At 41.1% G+C, this 22,544-nt stretch overlaps 1 protein-coding gene across 3 annotated transcripts in view; it reads right to left on the bottom strand.

Moving 5' to 3' along the window:
• Nucleotides 1-22,544, bottom strand: part of Dora (zinc finger SWIM domain-containing dorado) — a 493,890-nt gene that overhangs the window by 201,291 nt on the left and 270,055 nt on the right. The window lies entirely within an intron of this gene.

Here is a 22,544-nt window from a genome sequence, read left to right as displayed (position 1 = left end):
TCGAAGGCAGACCAACGCGAGTATGCTTCTTCAACTTTGGTGAGACAAACAAAGATATCTCTAACCAAATTTATAACATAAACGACATAGACCAAATTGGGAAATTCAAAGCCATAGTGAGAACAAGTCATATAGAGAAAAACCTTCGCGAACCTATTGAGAAAATTTTAATCCATTACTTAGACGTGTTCAACTTAGAAACCGATACCCTACCCTGTACTAACCTTGCTAAACACACTATAACTTTGAAAGAAAATAAAATCATTAACACTAAATCGTATAGACCTCCGGAATGTCACAAGCTCGAAATCGAGAAGCAAATGAATGACATGCTCAATAAGAAAATTATCGAAGAATCGGATTCGCCATACAACTCTCCTGTATGGGTGGTACCTAACAAGGCAGATGCTTCAGGAAAACAGAAATGGAGAATAGTTATCGATTTTAGGAAATTAAACGAATTGACAGACCAAGACGCTTACCCTTTACCAGACATCGACGACATACTTAGTCAATTAGGAAACGCTAAATTCTTTTCGGCCTTAGACCTATCCTCTGGTTTCCACCAAATTCCTATGGATCCTGACTCAAAAAAATACACAGCCTTTAGTACACCTCAGGGACACTTTCACTATAACAGAATGCCTTTTGGACTTAAGAATGCACCAGCTACCTTTCAACGAATGATGGACACAGCACTTAGAGGACTAGTTAATAAACACTGCTTCGTTTACTTAGATGACATAATAATTTTCGGAGACACAATAGGGAAACACAACGAAAACTTAGCTATGGTACTTCAGAGACTCAGGGAACTTGGACTAAAGATACAGCCAGACAAATGCGAATTTTTAAAACCTGAACTAGAATACCTTGGACACCTAGTAACCGCGGAAGGAGTCAAACCAAACCCTAAAAAGATACTAGCTGTAGAACGTTTTAAAGTACCTACAACACCGACAGAAATCAAATCATTTTTAGGATTATCCGGATACTATCGAAAATTCATACGGAACTTTTCAAAGATCGCTAAACCATTGACAGACTTGACCCAAAAAGACGTACCATTCCACTGGACAGACAAACAACAAAACAGTTTCGAAACCTTAAAGCAAAAGCTATGTGAAGCACCCGTATTGACATACCCAGACTTTAACAGACAATTTACACTAACGACAGACGCCAGTAACGAAGGTATAGGAGCAGTACTATCACAAGACGGACACCCATGTTGTTATATATCGCGAACACTTAACGCACCTGAACGAAACTACACGACAACAGAAAAAGAACTATTGGCCATCGTATGGGCAGTAAAGAGACTGAGACAATACCTGTTAGGGCGGAAGTTCGTCATACGCACCGACCACCAAGCACTCAAATGGTTAAACAACTGTAAAGATCCTTCTTCAAGATTAATGAGATGGAGACTGAAATTGGAAGAGTACGAATACGAGATCGAATATACAAAAGGAAAGGATAACACAGCCGCGGACGCGTTGTCAAGAGTACATGCAATCACCAGGCAACAAGACGAAGAAGATCCTGAAATTCAAAACCACTTAAAGATTTTCGACGAATGGGAAAAGGATGAAACAATACCAGCGCGTTTAAAGATCGTACCAAATGACCATACGTTCTATCAGTTAACCAAAACAGAACTAGGCAATTACGACAGAATAAACTGGCTGAAGAAAATATACCAAATACTGCAGAAAAGTACGAAGATTGGAATCGGAGACAAGGCACTAACCGAAATAGAGAAAAATAGGATCAAGATCATACTAATGTACTTCAACGACCGGTATAAAACGATCTACTTCGCATGGGAACCGATACGAGAACTGACGGAAGAAGAAATAGAGACGATACTGAAAGAAAACCACAATGACGCCACCGGACACTTCGGAATACAGAAGACCTATCAGAGAATAAAGGACAAATTCAAAATACCACACCTGATGGAGAAGATAGAAGATTATGTGAAGAGGTGCGACGCCTGCCAAAAGGAAAAATTAACAAGAATTAGACCTAAAGAAATGCCAATAATATCAGACACGCCAATGCAACCGAACGATAAAATAGCTATGGACATCATAGGCCCAATGACAAAGACCAAAAAAGGAAATCAATTTATACTCTCTATACACGATGACCTAACGAAATACCTCATACTAGTACCCCTAAAAACACAACAGACAGAGTCGATACTTAATGCATTACTGGACCACTACATATACATATTTTCAGCACCTAAAACAATACTCACCGACCAGGGACAAAACTTTGTTAGCGAACTAATGACGAAATTCGAGGAAGCATTTAAAATCAAACACGTAAAGACTACATCCTTCCATCCCCAATCCAACGGATCCTTAGAAAGAACTCATGCTACAGTAAAAGATTTAATACGAACTAGCTTACATGACAGTGACAAGGAATGGGACGATGTTCTGAACTTTATTTGTCTAGGATACAATACTTCTATTCATGAAGCAACTGGCTTTACACCTTTCGAACTCACCTTCGGTAGAAAAGCTAACCTACCCTCATCCATCGCGAGAACCACAGGTTTCACCTACGATGAAATGTTTTCACTTTGGCAAAAACAATTGAATAGATATTTGACACTGGCTAGAGAAACTCTGTTGAAGAGTAAAAAGAGGTATCAAAGGGACCAAAGAAGAAAGATTGTCAGGACTCAGGCAATATTTAAAGAAGGAGATTTTGTGTTAGTACACAACGATCATAAAAAAGACAAGTTAGATGTTGAATGGTTAGGACCATATAGGATACAAAGAGTCAACACACCGTACTATGAAATTTTTGTCGACAACCAAGTTAAAAAGATACACGGTAACCGATTAAAACCTTACTTTGCAGGACGGTCACCATCACCTTTACCGGGAACCTCGTATACGGATTAGATATAGTACCCTTAGAGGACAGCTCGATATTCCACGAGGAAATCAATAAAGCATACTTGTATAACTCAGAAGTAGATATTTACATAGGATTGAACATAGACGATGTATTTATAAGGTTTAATCAAGTTAAGATGTATACTAAAGGTATTCAGATACAATGTAAAGAAGCTTGCAGACTAAAGAACGAGATTGATTCACTAAACGAACGAATAGAAAAATTGGATAGCTTAGCGCTACACCTAAAATTAATCACACATAGTAGATACAAGAGAAGGCTATTAAATATTATAGGATCAGTATCCAAGAGCTTATTCGGTACATTAGACAATAACGATTTAGAATTAATAAACGCGAATATCGACAAACTGTTCAACGAAGGAAACGAACTGAAAACCATTGTAAGCAATCAGACCGCTTTAATTAGAAAAATCATAAGCTCGGACGGAATCAAACGCATAGAGAATTTGAGTTTAGCATTTAAGGATTTAGAACAAGCAACCAATCGAGAGGAATTGATCACAGAACTGTTTATCAGAACAGAAAGCGCTATATATGACTTACAATTTCAACTTGACGAGACGCTTAACGTGATATTAATGGCGAAACAAGGGATAATTAGTCCACAGATAATTTTCATATAACCACGAAATTTTCATAAACAATTTTGGCAAAGCTTTGGCACATAAGGCACTCAATTCCGCTATAGAATCTAAGAAAGAAAATTTTCAATTTATTCTAGACATAGCTGCACTCAAAGTATTTACACTAAATAACAAAATATACTTCAAAATCTCAGTACCATTAATAATTAACGAGGCCAGATAACTGACAGGACAAACCAGTTGACTTATTCACATAGAATCGAAAGCATTAAACATTGGGGACTCACAACATTACAAATAGCAGGCTATGTTTCCCTTGGACTATTAGGCGTATATGTATTAAATAAGATAGGAATCTTTAATTGTTTACCTAAGAAACTTTGCATCCATTTATTATGTTATAAAACTAAGAACAATGCGCAAACCATTAACAATGTAACACCGGCACCTGTACCTTCAGCATCGCGAAACATTTGTACAGAGGTACCAACAATAGAGTTCTCTTCCGATACAGGAGACGGGCGTGTTACCTTTGAATCCGGAAGAGCAAGATTCCACAAGTCCATCCTCAAGAGGAAGTAAAATTTTGGAGGACCAAAATCAATCTAAGAAGGGGGGTATGTAACGTCCTAAAAATCCCCGAGCTATACCAGATCATATTCCATTCGACACCACAGCATTTCCCGAGTCATTTGCGCAAGTCAGCATTCCCCGAGCATTCACCTCGACACCACAGCATTTCTCGATACACGCGTACGCAACAGCATTAGTCAAATCACATCCGCCTGATTTCGAAAGCCCCCAAAAAAATGCATTACTAATCAATAAGGTCAAGCTATAAGTATGGGAACATTCCCAGGGCAGTCAATCTTGGCTGAACCTCCGTTTTGTAACTTTGTCTTAAATAAACTTATACTTTTTGTCAGTAAAGAACGGGATAAAGAGCTGGGTAACTCCCACTCTCCTTCTTTCAAGTATTTTCACCCAGTTTACGTCACAGCCGTACCGCCGTTTCCGACTGTTTCCGACGGTCACAGTCTTTAGAACTTTGCTGCCGCGTATTCTATCGGAATCCGGTCGCTTCTCGACCAGCTAATTGCCACTCGTAGCTGCCGTACATCGCGCCCACGATCGGATTCGACGCGTAGGAGAGTAGAATCGGGAGAAATAAGCGCGAGCGACCGTCCAACTGTCGAACTATTGTATTATACCGCGCGGGCTTCGTTTCCATCGCTGCCGGGTCGCCCCGGCAGCCTTCTGTAATCAGCAAGATTAATAAATGTAAAGTCGAAGCCCATTCTCGTCTATCTTTCTTTCGTGAGAAACCTTTCCGCCGCGGGAAACGTCCCGCATTCCTTCCGCGTAGTACTGTTATGCCGCAGGAAGGGGTAGATGAAGAGTATCCTCGAATAAACTCCAAACTCTTCCAGCACAACTTAGGTTTATTTGGGAATAGGTCGCCAAGCAAGAATACAAGCGATTTTGTACACGACGAAATACTTTGTAACAAACGAGTCTACTGACGGGCTACTTGTAGCTTCTTCTCTGTCTCTGTCTCTGTCTCTGTCTGCGCCCTTTCGCAGGGCCTTATATAAGAGTACAACTATGGAAGTTTGGTGGGGATGGATGACACTAGCCCTTAGAGATAGGGAATGACGTGGAGGTCGGAGTTTTCGCAGGGTTGGACTTTAACATGAAATCTCTGTACCGGTGAGTAATTTTGCCTTAGTCTAGTAGATGAGAAAGCCCGTGAGTTCTGACTCATCTATTTGTCTGACTTATCTATAGAGAATAGATAAGTCCGGTAGTCTCGCATAACATCCCCTTCCTTATTTTAAAAGAATATACCTTGGTAAGGTATGTTCTTTTTACAAGATTGGTTTGAGTACGGTTTTACGCTTTGACGGTTTTACATAAATTGGTACGGGTTCGTCGCTAACTTCCTCGACAGTGAATGCTTGCTCATTTTGAGGTTTTGATGTGAACCTGACAGAATACTGAGGTGACGGTGTCGTTACATTTTCGTTATAAACGTGGGTACCTCCTGTATTGAAACAGTTTACATACTGATTGCAAGGTTTGAAGCATAAACTTATGAGTTTCCAGACTTTTAATTTGCATAATACATATAATAGAGCTAGTAGGATTAAACTAACGGTGATAATTTTAAGTGTGGTCCAGATGGTTTCGGTTCGCGTCGCGCTTCTTACGTGCGTGGCTATGTTATTTGCGTCTCTAGATATTTCGTCCAATGATTTGGAATAAATTTGCAAGTGCTCTGGAGAGATTATAACATCAGAGATTAAAGGTATTTGTGCAAAATCCAGAATGGTGTTGTTTAATTTAGGAATCGTCATGTCGGTTAAACCTAAAGATATGTGATGAATTAAAATATCTTCTTCTTCTTTACACGTTTAGAGTAAAGTTGTATCCAGATGGGATTTAGAATTTTGATGATGGATATTTGATATTTCCTACTTTCTGGGAATATATGAATTGCTTGCGCTATACATTGGTCTTGAAATGATGAAGTGAGAACTGGAGTCGTTCTTTCACAAATTCGGATTTTCTCGAAGATTTTACATTTGTGAATATCCATAGACTCGACAGGGCTGTAGTATTTAGTTGTGCTGTCTAGTAGTATATATCGAACAGTTATGCTAACTACATACATTAGTTTGTCCCGAATAAGGGGGATTGGTACTAGTTGATAAAGGTTATATTGTTCTGGTTCAAGAATTGGAATTTTCATTTCAAAGCAAAGTTGTGTATCATGTAAGACAAAAATATTAACTTCGATGACTCGTTGATATAGGAAGGCTGATTCTTTCGTGGCAGGAAATAGCATCCTTTCAGCTCCAAATTTAGATTCAATGCTTTTTAGAATTGTTACTAAGTCTACTGAATTTAGCAATGTGGGGTCCAATTTTCCTTGGATTCCATTGTTGATTAAACTTCTGAGTTTGTGTGTTAATTCCCCGTATTCAGTTACAAGTTCAGATAATAAAGTTGCTGTACTGAGTTGAATTTGTCGCTGTTCTATCTTATCTATAACCTGATAGATTGCTTCAGTGGTTACATTTATGAATGATTGAATTCTATCACGATAATTGGAAAAGTCTTTAACAATGCCTTTTACAATGGTTGTTTCTTTATCTAGGTGTACGGCTAAACTTTTACTATCTGTATAAAGTTTATCAAGTTCCGAATCGTAATATTCGGCGTCCTTTTGACTAAGGGTTCCGAATAATACATTGGCTAAATCTCCAATGGGATTCAACCAACCACGTTTTACATGTTTACTTCTATTAGGTAAAGTTATGCCTATACTGTATAACATACGCCATTTTTCATTAATATCGCGGTTAAAACGTTCGTGTAGGAGACGATAAGTTTGATTAATTACCGGATTTCTACTAAGTGCATCAGCGTTAGAATTCAAACATCCCTTTTTGTATTGAATCTCGTAATCATACTCTTCTAAAATGATCCTCCATCGCGTCTGCATGGCAGTTGGGTTTTTCATGTTATTTAGCCATTTCAGTGGCTGATGATCAGTAATTATAACGAACTTTCGACCATACAAGTAGGGGCGCAAGTGCTTTACACTCCAAACCATGGCAAGCATTTCGCGATCCGTGGTTGAATATTTTTGCTCAGCTTCGTTTAGGGTCCGACTCGCAAAGCTGATTGGTTTTTCTTTTCCGCTCTCATCTTTTTGTGCCAGTACCGCTCCTAAAGCTTCACCGGAGGCATCAGTAGATAAAATGAATTGTCTTTTAAAATCTGGGTACATGAGTACACGATCTCCGCAAAGTTCTGTCTTCAGATGTTGAAAAGATTCCTCTCGTTGTTGCTTCCACTCGAAGTCCCTGTCCTTTCTCAGAAGCGTATTCATTGGTTTAGCTAACTGCGAGAAATTTGGGATAAATCTCCGGTAATATCCTGCCAATCCTTGGAACTGCTTGATATTCTTTTTATCCTTAGGGGTTGGAAATTCGGCCACAGCTCGAATTTTTTCAGGGTTAGGCTTGACACCATCCTTTGTAATAAGATGTCCTAAATATTGGAGTTCTGGTTTCAGATACTCACACTTATCCGGTTGCAGTTTCAATTCGCTATCTCGAAAGCGTTGGAATAACGTCCTCAGGCGTTTCTCCAATTCTTCCAGATTCTCCGCAAAGACGATAACATCATCTAGGTAGACGAAACAGATGTTTCCGATCAGACCCCTCAGTGCCCGGTCCATCATTCTCTGGAACGTTGCTGGAGCATTTTTCAAACCAAACGGCATGCGATTGTACTCGAAATGTCCAGACGGTGTAGAGAACGCTATTTTCGCCTTATCCTGTTCTTTCATTCCAATTTGATGAAAACCGCTCGCTAAGTCAAACGCACAGAACCAGCGGGCTCGCCCAAGCTGATCCAGGATCTCCTCTATATTGGGTAGAGGGTATGCATCATGCTTAGTTTTCTCGTTAAGCGCTCTGAAATCTACTACAACACGCCATTTCTTCTTTTCACTGGCGTCTTGTTTTTTTGGAACCACCCAAAGTGGCGAGTTGTAAGGAGAAGTTGAATTACGAATGATTCCTTTGTCTAACATGTCGGTAACCTGTTCATTTATTACATCGAGATGCCCTGGGGGATAACGAAATTGTTTGGTATGCACTGGAAGCTCATCGGTAACAGGTATCGCATGTTCGGTTAAATTAGTCATGGGCAGCGCGTCGCCTGGGAGAAAAAATATATCTGCAAATTCTCTTGAGACTCGTCTCACTAAATCAATAGCCTTTGGATCGGTTAAATGCTCAACCCTTGTGTTGGAATCTAGCGCTTTGATTCTTTCCTCTGGTATTTGTAAATGTAAAACCCTGTGCATAGTACCCGTTAATTCTATTATCCTGTTTTTGGTATCAATTTTTGCTTCTTCCCGTTCTAAAAAGGGCATCCCTAGCAATCCATCTTCTTCTATCGGAAAGGAGTCAGGTACTATTGCTAAAATATGTTCACGATTTCCTACTGTAAGTTTAGCTTCTCTGGTTGAGACGACTTCTCTATCATCAATTCCATAAAAACGATTGATTCGCGCTCGTGTAGGTAAAACAACTGCTGCTGCTGCTTTTATTAAATTTATTCTCGCTCCTGTGTCTAGGAGGAATACTCGACTTGACCTGCTTTGTCCCATTCGGAGAGCGATTGTAAGGTTTCCTCGATTTGTAATTCCTCGGTCAGATCCCGTGGGTTTGTTGACTGTATAAACCTGTCTTGATTCTTTCGTTCTCCTGAGCAAAACGCGTTGTTCGTCCGTTGACCGAAAGGAGCTGTCATTTTCATCATCTCTGATTCTAACGTTTACAGGTTCTAGTGGTACTGAAGTTTCCCCATGTCGTAGTTCGTCGATTTCTTTCCGTTGCTCTTCGCAGAGAGTCATTAATTTAAGACATTTTCTCAGTAGTTCAGCCATTTGTTGTTCAAGGCTGCTTCTAACAGGGCTCGCGGGTCGACTCATTTTCTCGAGAGTTTTATGAATAAAACTATGTAACGACTCGCTGCTATCACTTTCGGTGTGAATTTCTGATTTCGGGTTCCAATATGTGTGAAAAGGCATTCACTTACCCGAATAGAATTTTCATAATCGTCTTATATCCTTCCAGATTTCGTCTTGTCGCCTTGTTGACCTCGGTCTTCTTGCTGAATTGCGGCCTATCCCACCGCTGCCACCAAAAATTAGTCCTCTGTTATGCCGCAGGAAGGGGTAGATGAAGAGTATCCTCGAATAAACTCCAAACTCTTCCAGCACAACTTAGGTTTATTTGGGAATAGGTCGCCAAGCAAGAATACAAGCGATTTTGTACACGACGAAATACTTTGTAACAAACGAGTCTACTGACGGGCTACTTGTAGCTTCTTCTCTGTCTCTGTCTCTGTCTCTGTCTGCGCCCTTTCGCAGGGCCTTATATAAGAGTACAACTATGGAAGTTTGGTGGGGATGGATGACACTAGCCCTTAGAGATAGGGAATGACGTGGAGGTCGGAGTTTTCGCAGGGTTGGACTTTAACATGAAATCTCTGTACCGGTGACTAATTTTGCCTTAGTCTAGTAGATGAGAAAGCCCGTGAGTTCTGACTCATCTATTTGTCTGACTTATCTATAGAGAATAGATAAGTCCGGTAGTCTCGCATAACAGTACCCTGGCCCGGACTGTCGCTATTCAGGTCCTCGCGCGGTCCTCGTAGGTTCGGCAGAATAATTAGCGTCTCGCGTAATTTTCGAAATTGTTCGTGTAACACTTGCGAGTGTCTGGCGCCCGTTTCGAGCCCCGAACCTGGTAAAGTCTTCCGTCGGGAAACACGCCGAACCTACGGGATACCGTTTGTCACCGGGCGAAACACGTTCCGCGCGGCCGAACGTGCCTAACCCGTCGTGGCCCCGCTTTTCGTCCGTCGGACGGGTCGTAAAACGCGGGACCCGTGACAAATTGGCGCCCGAACATCCGGATATCTCGCCGGGAAAGTAAACTGAGAAAGGGCTTTTCCGTAGAAAAGAGATACGCGAAGAGTGCGGGACTCTCACGTAAATTCTATCGTGTGGCCGGAAATAAAGTCGGAGCGCGATCGGTGCCGTCGCGTCGTAAAGACGAATACCTGCGTCGCGAATAAATAGAGAAACGCTACAAAACGAGCCAACGTTACCGAAATTGTAAATTGATCGATAATTTTATGATACGATACTGTTTATGAAATGTTATTTACTGTGGTATGGTATTTGTGAAATGTTAATTATTCATGATAATGGTCAATTTATTTGTGAAATATTTCAATTGATATGTGATAAATGGTCATTCTGCGGATCCCGGAAACACAAGGGAAAGAAAACCACGTATAATGACCATACAATGTTGTGAACCTCCATGGAATCAAGTACAAATTCGGGTAAATAATTAAGAAAATAATAGTACAACTGATCAAAAGATAAAAATTCCAGTTCCATTGGTAATTACATTACCTGCCGATTTAGTAATCCGAAGAGTCGTGTATTTATTTTGTGATTTCTTAATTTATTTCATTATTTCTTAAGTTGTTTCGTTATTTCTTAATTTATTCTGTTACGTTTTCATTTTATTTTGTTATTTCTTAATTTATTTCGTTAAGTCTGGATTTCAGTTAGTAAATCGCGTATTTATTCCGCTGTTTTCTAATTTATTTTGTTATTCCGTGATTTTATTTTTGTTACCTCGTATTTATTATCCTGTTTGCTAATTTATTCCGTAACGTCTATAAGTGCTTTGTCAATCCACTATTTATTCTGTTACATTTTTAGCAAATCCGTAATTTTATAACTAATGTAGTTCTTCGGAAATGCAAGTAAAAATGGAAAGATAGTACTTGATGAAGTGGAGAATTATTTACGATGATATATTGAACTGAATTATTTGTGATGCCTTAATGAAAGATTTGTTATTTATTATTGATGCCTAATTGAATTGCACTGAATGATATTGAATTGAAATTGATAATATAATGTTCAAATGTACTGCTTATTTAATATGCTATATGTCATTTATGTATGTAATTTGCGGTGATGGAAGGGACGTTCTGAGAAAACGTTTCGTAGGAATTGTGCCGTCGGGAAACGTGCCGTCTTTGTAGTCGTCAAACGTACGAAAATAAGATTTGCGATCGGGAAACGAAACATTGGCGAAACAATCTCGCGTAAATAGCGAAAAACATTTAGCGAAATAACACAGAATTAGCGACAAATTATAATTAACGTTGTAAAAATTGCTGGGGAAAGCTGCGCGTAGCGAAAGATAAATTCGTGCTGCCGGGATAGAATTTCGAAACACGCGAACACACCCGATACATTAGCGAGGAATTTAGAGATAGTTTTTCTGTTGCCGATTAGGACAAGGGACCTATTGTTCGTACGCGTACCGCGGCAAGGCCATCGGCCGAGGTCGCCTCGCCCGAGCGAGGTAACCAAAACATAAACAGACCGGGAATTTATAGCCTTGCCTGAAATGCGAAGTAACGCGATACAAAGGGACTCGGGAAATAGTAAACAGATGAGCGACATGCTCAAGTGTCACGGCCCGATAAGACCAAGACAACAACCCTCGCAACACGTCACCAGGCCCAAGTTCACGACTGATTCAGCACCCGACAACTTTGAACCATTAAACAGTCCCAAACCTTTGTACCCCAAATAAGATTACCCATTAATATATAAGACCCCAAACCCGTGTACCCAGCAGTCGACGATCACCTCTGCTACGGCACGTCTCGCCGATTCAACTTTCAAAATAAAAAGCAAGTTCAAATTCCCGAAATCTTCGAGTATTCAATCGCGAAAGTGAAATACGGCGTTCCTTCGCGAAACCAGCCATTTCACCGTAACATTTTGGCGATCCTGCCAGGATACCGGTTCATCTGCTGGAAGAAAATCTTCAACGGCAACCAACCACGGCTGTTTGACCACGAAGACGGACTACGAGAGCCCTTCCGAAGCAATACATCGGTATCGACGAACCAAGGTCAGGACGACATCTTAAGTTATCGAGAATAGAATCGAACAGTTCCCCTACGTTAACCAAGAAAATGGCTAAACCAAACGGAACCGTAATGGTAAGCGAAGAGATACTCAATGGAATTCTCAATTCAATGAAAGAATTACAATCCGCGGTTACCTCTTTAAGCAAAACTACTGCTAAAGAAAACGAAAACCGACAGAAAGAAATTATAGAATTATCCAAGTTAATGAACATCACCGCTACTATGACCGACGACAGCGCATCTCAGAACAGAGGCCAAAGAAACTCCTCAAGAAGACACGGAGAACATTCATCAGGGAGCAACTCGGAAGATGATGAACCCGAAATAACTGCAACTTCCAATGCAACAATTGGACAAACGGCGTCAAACGCCATTCGTACTATCCGAACGCTGAAAGGAAGAGACGACCTAGGAGTAGAAGACTTCATAAGTGATGTCAGGTACGCCAGATCCGTATGTCGAGACAAGCATATGCTTCTGAAACTCGTAATTGCGGAGAAAATCACGGATCAAGCAGAGCGAGCTATCCGATACTTACGTATAGACACCTACGAACAGCTCTACGAGGCCCTCAGGACATACGTCACCTCGCCCAATACCGTCAATGCCAGCAGAAATAAGCTGCAAAACACGCGACAAGGACAAATGGAGAGCGTAATGAGTTTCAATCTGAGATTCAGACAATCCCTGAACGAATTAAAATACGCTATCCAGTACAAACACAACAACCCAGCGGCAAGGAAGATTGCCATCGATGAAGAAGAAGACGCGGCCATCGCTACATACGTAACCAACCTGAAACGAGAATTAGGAGCTCTAGTCGTCCCATCGCAACCCAAGACACTAGAAAAAGCTCAAACTCTAGCTGGAGACATGGAGAATTGGCTTCGAGACTCGAGAGGACCATCGCAAAGACAGATGTTCCCGCAACATCCCAGACCGAATAACTCAGTATTGCCACCGAGAGGACCTTTCCATCCTATGAACAGACCTCAAGCTAGACCGACTTCACTTGCAACAATGCCTAGACCCATCAATCTTAAATGCTTCAAATGCGGACAAAACGGGCATATCGCACCTAACTGCACAAATTTTCGGTCAGCCCCTCACGGCAAAATCCCACCAAGAGTCAACTACACCATCGACGAGACGCCAGCGGAACAAGCGGACTTCCCCGCATTAGGAGAATATGCAGCATACCAGGGAGACTACAATATATACTCGGAGGATTCCAAGGACTCAGAAGACCAACAAGATTCCTACTGGACACCGGAGCAGGAATCAACCTCATAAAAAATAGTAGTATATTACCCGAACATCCCAGGGAGAATAAGATCCAAAATATACTAATGGGCAACGACAAACACGAATCCAAATCCAGCACGCAGTTCCAAGCACTAAAACAAGACCATATATTCCAAATAGTTCCCGACTCCTTCCCCATCCCTGAAGACGGAATCATAGGTTTACCCTTCCTACAGAAATATAAATATAAGATCACTAATGATTATCTGTTTTTAGGTGAGACACGCATACACGCATCAAATTACAACCAGGCGAGAGTACTATCAAGGAAACTTTCATTGACCACCAAAGAACCCAGGTTTGCTTCATCAACACAGGTGAGAGAGAAATTGAATCAAACCAAATTGAATTAGATGAATCTCCCAAATTAGACAGAATGCAATTATTAATGCAGAAATTAAGAACCAAACACATTGATCTTTCATATAGAGACTCGGTAGAGAAAATAATCCTTTCATACGCTGACGCCTTTGCATTAGAAACCGATCCACTCCCATGCACCCAACTCACGTCACATAAAATAGAATTAAAAACAGAGAAACCCGTCAATATAAAATCGTATAGACCTCCAGAGTGCCATCGCGAAGAAATTAAAAGACAAGTCTCAGAATTGTTGGATAAAGACATAATTACACATTCAGATTCCCCTTATAACGCACCAGTGTGGGTAGTACCCAAAAAGGCAGATGCCTCAGGAAAGAGAAAATGGAGAATAGTAATAGATTTTAGAAAATTGAACGAACTTACAGATCAAGACGCGTATCCCATCCCCGATGTAGAATCAATCCTTTCGCACTTAGGAAACTCGAAATTTTTCTCAGCATTAGATTTATCGTCAGGCTTTCACCAAATTCCAATGGACAAAGACTCAAAAAAATATACAGCTTTTTCAACTCCCGAAGGACACTTCCATTACAATAGAATGCCATTCGGACTAAAGAACGCACCAGCTACGTTTCAAAGAATGATGGATAGAGCATTAAACGGATTGATAGGAAAACATTGCTTTGTATATTTAGATGACGTCATAATATTCGGACAAACGATTCAAGAACATAACAAAAATTTAGCGATCGTACTACATAGACTGTCTGAACTAAGACTAAAATTGCAACCAGACAAATGTGAATTCTTAAAACCGGAATTAGAATACTTAGGACACGTTATATCAAAGGACGGAGTAAAACCAAATCCCAATAAAATCAAATCAGTAAAGGAATTTAGACAACCCAAGAACCCGACAGAAATAAAGCAATTTCTAGGGCTAGCAGGTTACTATCGTAAATTTATTAGAAACTTTGCCAAGATAGCTAAACCACTGACAGACCTAACAAAAAAGGACATTCCATTCCATTGGACAGACAAACAGCAAATCTCTTTTGACACGTTGAAGCTAAAATTATGCGAAGAACCGATTCTTAAATACCCAGACTTCAACAAAGAATTTACACTAACGACAGACGCATCGAACGAAGGACTAGGAGCTATATTATCCCAAGACGGACACCCATGTTGTTACGTATCCAGAACCCTAAATCCGGCAGAAAAACATTACACTACGACAGAAAAAGAATTACTAGCAATAGTATGGGGCGTTCAAAGATTAAGACAATACCTATTAGGCAGAAAATTCAAAATTAGGACAGATCATCAGGCACTTAAATGGCTACATAATGTAAAAGACACCTCATCCAGACTAATCAGATGGAGACTTAGATTAGAAGAGTATGACTATGACATAGAATATCACAAAGGAAAAGACAATACCGCCGCGGACGCACTATCACGAGTACACATAACCCTAGGAGAGATGACGGGAGACCAACTCGCAGACTTAGCAAACGAGATAATAGAAACAAATCAGGGAAACGAACATCCAGATACTACAGACAATAACGCAAACGATAGCGATACAGATACGGCAGTGAGCAACGACTTATCGGACTTAGACGACATTTTCGAATATGACGAATACCTATTGTATCAAGAGACCCCTGATAATTTCAAAGAGACACCTAACCGAAGACAATACTTTCAACTAAATACGGTACCCGACAGAGACAGAGAAGCTCTTCAAGCTTTAAAAATAATATTAGGAAAACACCAAAAGATAGGAGCCACCCGACAACACTTTAATATTAGACAAATTGAAATGATCAGGAAAATAATTAGATTCATAGCATCACGAGACCCGAGAAAACTTTATGTCTTAGCCACAGAACCAGTAATAGAGATCACGCCAGAGAGAAAATTAGAAATATTAAAAGAAAATCATAACGGTAATTCCGCTCAACACTTTGGAGAAAATAAGACGATAGCTAGAATTAAATCAAAGTATTTTTGGGAAAACTTGGAGAAGGACGTGAAAGAATTTATAAGTAAATGCGTTTATTGTCAAAAAGAAAAACTCAATCGAATTAGGCACCGAGAAGAGGCATGTATCCCGAACACTCCTGAATCCCCGAACGACAAAATTGCAATGGATATCTTTGGACCACTACCGATAACCTCTAAGGGTAACCAATTCGTTTTGTCCATCCAAGATCAACTGACCAAATACCTAATCCTTATTCCGATGAAAGATCAACGTGCAGAATCCATTATCGACAAATTAATCGAACATTTTATTTACACCTTTTCGGCACCCAAGCAAATATTGACAGACCAAGGTTCAAATTTTATCTCAAACCTGATGCAGGGATTTGAAGAAGCATTCCAAATTAAACATATCAAAACAACTAGCTTTCATCCTCAGAGCAATGGATCCCTTGAAAGAACTCACGCTACGGTTAAAGATCTTATTAGAACTTGTATTAAAGAGAGACAGAAAGAATGGGACGAAGTATTAAAACTTATATGTTTCGGTTACAATACGGCAGTCCATGAAGGAACAGGTCATACACCCTTTGAATTAACTTTTGGTAGAAAAGCGAATTTGCCAAGCGCGATATCTGCTACGAGTACGCTCACGCAGAATGAACTCTTTAAATTATGGAGCAAGAAACATGCAGAGTATCTAGAATCCGCAAAGAAAACGATAGAAAAAAATAAAGCTAGAAATAAAAGAAATCAAGATAGGAAAATAAGGTTGCAGAGCTTATTTAATGTAAATGATAAGGTATGGATTCACAATGACCATAAGAGTAACAAGTTAGACTCGGAATGGTTAGGACCAGCGATCATATTAGAAGTTAAAACGCCGTACTATATATGTAAAAAATTAACGAATGATAGCGTGATAAAAATTCACGGAAATAGACTAAAGTTGTATAAATCTTAAAATTTCAGATGTCGCCCACAGGAATAATACTAGGCTTAAGCATAACCTTAGCAAGTAGTTTTACACTAACACCTCTAAATGATAGTAGCGTATTCATAGAAGATATACAAGAAACGTATTTATACCATAACGAAGTAAGGATAATTGTAGGAATAGATATAAAACCATATGTAAAACTAGATGAGAACATTGTAGAACACTATTCGAGAATTAAAAATATATGCGAACAAGAAAATTGTACACAAAGTTTGGAAATCCAAAGCATACTTTCCAGACTTAACATACTGAAAACAAAAATAATTCATTTAAAATCTTTGTTACACATGAGAACTAAAAGAGGAGTTTTAAACTTTGTAGGAAGTATTTCCAAAACACTATTCGGTACATTAGACGAGGACGATTTAAATTTAGTTAATGAAAACATAGACAAACTATTCGATCGGCAGAATACAATGAACCTCATACTACAGAACCAAACAGCGATCATAAAAACAATCTTAAATTATGAAGTACAAAACTCGCAAAACTTACTCAAGAAGCACATAAGGAATTCTAATCAAATCACAACACAGATAATGGCATTAGAAGCAGTAGTATTCGAAGGCATAGAACAAATAGACACACTTAACACAGCTATACTGATAGGAAAAAAGGAATAGTTCACCCAGACATTCTTACCAACGAGGTATTTTTAGATGGATACATTAGAATATTAAAAGAAAATAAATTACAATCAATTATAGAACCAATAGAAGAAAACGTAAGAACACTAATAGACATCAGCGAAATCTCAATTAACGTTCAAACACACAGAATATTCTACCACATCAAAACGCTATTATTAGAAAACATAGAATGGAGAATTAAACATTTATACCCCATACCTAGAATGTATGGAAAAATATTCGCAGCCCCAATCATAGAACACGACGTTATACTACAAACACCTCACGATTATATACCAGTAGACACAACATACTTACTTAAGAAATGTAAACTCAGCGGAGCGATACCAATTTGCAAAAGAACATCCCCGAATTTAGCATTTTTACATACCTCAAGCTGCGAAAGTGAAATGCTCAAACAAACCAACACCAAAAGCCCCTGTTCAACGGCATTGTTTAAAGTTAGGGAAATCACATACATCCCACTTGAACAAATAGGCAACTATATCATAATCCCAGAGAACACCATTGAAGTTAATTTACTTTGCAATAATCAAACTGTCACAAAAATCTCAACGCCCACCTTGTTCAGAACATCAGACGACTGTGTAATACTTACAGCAAATACCATAATGAAGTTGGGCGGAACCAACAAACAACTGACATACGAAACAAGACTCAAACCATTAGACTTTAATTTCTCGTTCGAACAAATAGATTTAATATACGAACAGGTCAGGCGAGCACCTCTCACATTAAACACACTCTCAGAATACAAAACTAATCTAGACGAAATAACACAGACGCTACAAAGCATAGAGAACATAAGACGAACCAAAACCTGGAAAGAAACAGCAATGTCAATACTTCAAACTGCAGGATACATAGCGTTAGGACTAATAGCACTGTACACCCTCACAAAACTATTTCGATGTAACCCCACGGGAAACGTTCTATTATTTTGTAAAAATTGTTACAACAATAACTCCAATGCCAACACTGAGGTATCCGAAGTCAGAACCATAGAAGCCACCGCACCGGTACCATACAACAGCAGTCCTCCACCGAGTTACGACCTACCACCACAATTCAGGTTACAAGAAATGAACGACATCGAACTAGACATCGCACCTGTCAGGAGAAAACGAGTTCGTTTCGGAGCAACGAAAGTCTAATGAGGGGGGAATGTCACGGTCCGATAAGACCAAGACAACAATCCTCGCACCACGTCACCAGGCCCAAGTTCACGACTGATTCAGCACCCGACAACTTTGAACCATTAAACAGTCCCAAACCTTTGTACCCCAAATAAGATTACCCATTAATATATAAGACCCCAAACCCGTGTACCCAGCAGTCGACGATCACCTCTGCTACGGCACGTCTCGCCGATCCAACTTTCAAAATAAAAAGCAAGTTCAAATTCCCGAAATCTTCGAGTATTCAATCGCGAAAGTGAAATACGGCGTTCCTTCGCGAAACCAGCCATTTCACCGTAACACCTGAAATGCGAAGTAACGCGATACAAAGGGACTCGGGAAATAGTAAACAGATGAGCGACATGCTCAAGCCGGAACTCGACGAGGGGGACGAGCGGGAAGCGAAGTCGGTCTACGGGGAAGCATCGGATGAATGGCCTTTGTCCGACGCAGAACCAAACACCGAAAACAATAATTGGGCGGAAAGATCACCGCCGAAAAATTTTACGTTGCCGGTACCGAACTTTAACAGTAAAGAACCGATGCCGGAATTTCGCGATGATGAACCGAGATCGAACCCCTTACACCTCGTATCCGGAATAAATCCAAGCCATTCTAAAGCGATGCCGTCGAGCATATCACGCGAGTCATTTTACCGAGGCACGCCAACCGCAGAAATAATGCGTAAGTGGCGAATAAAATTTTCAGGAGCACCAGGAGAGGATTCGGAATCCTTCCTGGATGGCCTAATGAAACAACGTAAATATTGTAGTATCGCGGACGAAAATTTATTACGCTGTCTGCCGGTATGTTTAGACGGGATAGCGGCCCATTGGTACGAAACACGGGAAAATAAATGGACGTCGTGGAATAAATTTGTTACCGAATTTAGGAAATTCTTCGGGGATCCCGAGTATCGTGAAACGCTGGAGAGAAATATTAAAGATCGCTATCAAGGGGAAAATGAGCCAGTACGCGATTACATTGTAATAATGCGGGCAATGTTTAACAAATTAAATCCATCGTGGCCGGAAGACAAAAAGGTTCGGAAAGTATATTGGGGCGCGAAACCAATTATTAGACAGGCAATAGCACTGACGACAATAGTAACGCTGGAACAATTAGAAGACGAATTATTAGAAGCAGACCGACAGACGAACATGACGACAAGACATAACCCAAGAGCGTCCGAAATGGCCCACCCAAGCTTCGCATACGACCCATACCGATACCCCCGCCAAAAACAACAGGGCAAAGGGAAATGGAATAATAACGAATACGCGTATGCAATGGCTGCCGTTACAAACGTTGATAGCGAGGGATCCATCGAAAAATCCTCCAGCCCTACCCGCGAGAATCGAAACGTAAAATCAGAAAGGAAAATGATACGGCCACGTAACACCTCGACGCAACGAACAGAAACCTCCGAAAAAGACGACAAGCGTCAAGTATCGCTGCGCGACAAACAACGCACGAGCGGGAAAACATCGCTAATATGCTGGAACTGCCGTAAGACCGGGCATATGTCGCGAGATTGTCGCGAAGAGCCTCGGCTGCATTGCTACAGCTGCGGAGCGGAGGGAGTCACAATAAAAAGATGCCGCAAATGTAATAGATTCACGGGAAACGAGAAGAGAAGTCGCTCGGAGGGGCCGGAGAGACTTCACCCGAACTAATATCGGCCCGCGTTGAGTTAAAAGAAAAATTAAAAAACACCGCCGGTACTAACAATAAAAGCATATATCGGAAAGCTGCCGGTTCGCGTATTAGTAGACTCGGGGTCTACGATAACATTTATAAGCCGGGCCGTAATTACTAAAATAGATGCCGGAGGAATAAAGTTAAAAAGAACGGAACGTCCATGCTATTTCCTTTTAGCAACAGCTGCCGTAGATCGAGCAACGGAAGAAGCGAAATTCAAATTACGAATCGGGAGTAAAGAATGCCAAATATTAGCGCGCGTGTTAGACAACCTAGTAACACCGGTCTTATTAGGGATAGATGCAATAGCAAAATTCGGAATTGTCGCGGAATACCACCGGACTATTTGGTATTTTGCAGAACGGCCGGAGGAAACGTTTAGTTTCAGCGATACCCCCCACGCGACGATTTGCTGCGGGTTACAAAAATTAACCGACATAGAGAAGGTTAAATTGGAAAAATTTCTAGAGACTTCGCTGCCGGAGTTCGAAAAGATGACGGGATTGACCGACTTGATTAGCCACAAAATTGACGTTGGCGACCACCCGCCTATAAAACAGAGATATTATGCCGTCTCTCCTAAAGTGCAGGAAGCGATATACAAGGAAGTAGATACCTTATTAGCGGATGGCATAATCGAACCGTCACAAAGCGGCTGGTCAAGTCCAATAGTGATGGTCAAGAAACCAAACGGGAAATATCGATTTTGTCTCGATTTTAGAAAAGTAAACGAGGTCTCTAGAAAAGACGCGTACCCCTTACCACTCATGACGCAGATACTTTGACAAGCTGCGCGCCGCGAAATACATTTCGACACTTGACCTCAGCCAGGCGTACTTCCAAATCCCCTTAGAACCGGGAAGTCGCGAAATCACGGCGTTCACGGTACCGGGAAAAGGATTGTTTCATTTCCGCCGCATGCCGTACGGGCTCACGGGAGCACCGGCCACCTTCCAACGTTTACTAGATCGTTTAATAGGGCCAGAAATGGAACCCCACGCGTTCGCATATTTAGACGATATCATTATCGTGACGAAAACGTTCGACGAACATCTCGAATGGCTGAACCGCATACTAGAACGTATCAAAGCTGCCGGACTAACAATCAACCCCGAAAAATGCGAATTTTGTCACCAACAAGTCCGTTACTTGGGATTCGTGGTCAGTCACGAAGGGTTAAAAGTCGATGCCGAAAAGATAAGACCAATCTTAACGTATCCTCCCCCGAAAAACGTGAAACAGGTGCGACGATTCCTAGGAATGGCATCCTGGTATAGGAGGTTCATTCCGGGATTCGCAACACTTGCAGAACCGCTGAACAACTTATTGCGGAAAAATCGGGAATGGGAATGGAAGGACGGACAACAAACCGCCTTCGAAACCCTTAGAGATACGATCGCAACTGCACCGACTCTTTCGTGCCCGAACTTCGAAATCCCTTTCACCTTGCAGACGGATGCGAGCACGGTAGGATTAGGCGCCGTTTTAACGCAAGAGGTCGAGGGAATAGAAAAAGTAATCGCGTTCGCCAGCAGGTCTCTCACGCTGCCGGAGAGAAAATATTCCGCAACGGAATTAGAATGTCTAGCTATAGTCTGGGCGGTACAGAAATTTAGGGCATATCTGGAAGGGTACACATTTACCGTCATAACCGATCACAATAGTTTGCGATGGTTAAGAAAGTTGCAGAACCCGTCAGGAAGATTAGCGCGTTGGGCCCTACAACTACTGGAATACGATTTTCAGGTTGTTTACAGGCAGGGCGCATTAAATAAGGTGCTGGACGCCCTCTCGCGCGTTTTTGAGGGGGGGGGGTGTCATTGGGGGGGAAACTCAAATAGCTGCCGTAGTACGCGCGAGTTGGTACGAGGGAAAATTCGCGGAGGTCGAGAAAAACCCGGACAAATTTAAAGACTGGTCCATCCGTAGCGGGGAGTTATATTGCCGAAGAACGGATCCACTTATCGCGGAAACGCTAGGGCAAGACGGGGACGAGTGGAAGTTGGTAGTCCCCGAAGAACGACGGACCGAGATCCTGCAGGAGGCGCATGATAGCCCACAGGCCGGACACCTAGGTATTGAAAAGACCTACTATAGAATCGCGACTCGCTATTACTGGCCCGGCATGTATCGTACTGTGGTAGAATACGTAAGACGCTGTACTACTTGTCAGCTCACGAAAGTGGAGCAAACACTCCCTTCTGGGTTGATGGGTCGGCGCCGTATCGACATGCCGTGGTCCGTGGTAGCTGCCGATATTATGGGCCCGTTCCCTCCTAGCAGGTCCGGTCACGTATACCTCTTAGTGA

This window comes from Halictus rubicundus, chromosome 13, assembly GCF_050948215.1.
Source record: "Halictus rubicundus isolate RS-2024b chromosome 13, iyHalRubi1_principal, whole genome shotgun sequence".
Lineage (NCBI taxonomy): Eukaryota > Metazoa > Arthropoda > Insecta > Hymenoptera > Halictidae > Halictus > Halictus rubicundus.
Note: the sequence above shows the minus strand (reverse complement) of the source record. Positions and strands in the feature narration are given on the sequence as shown.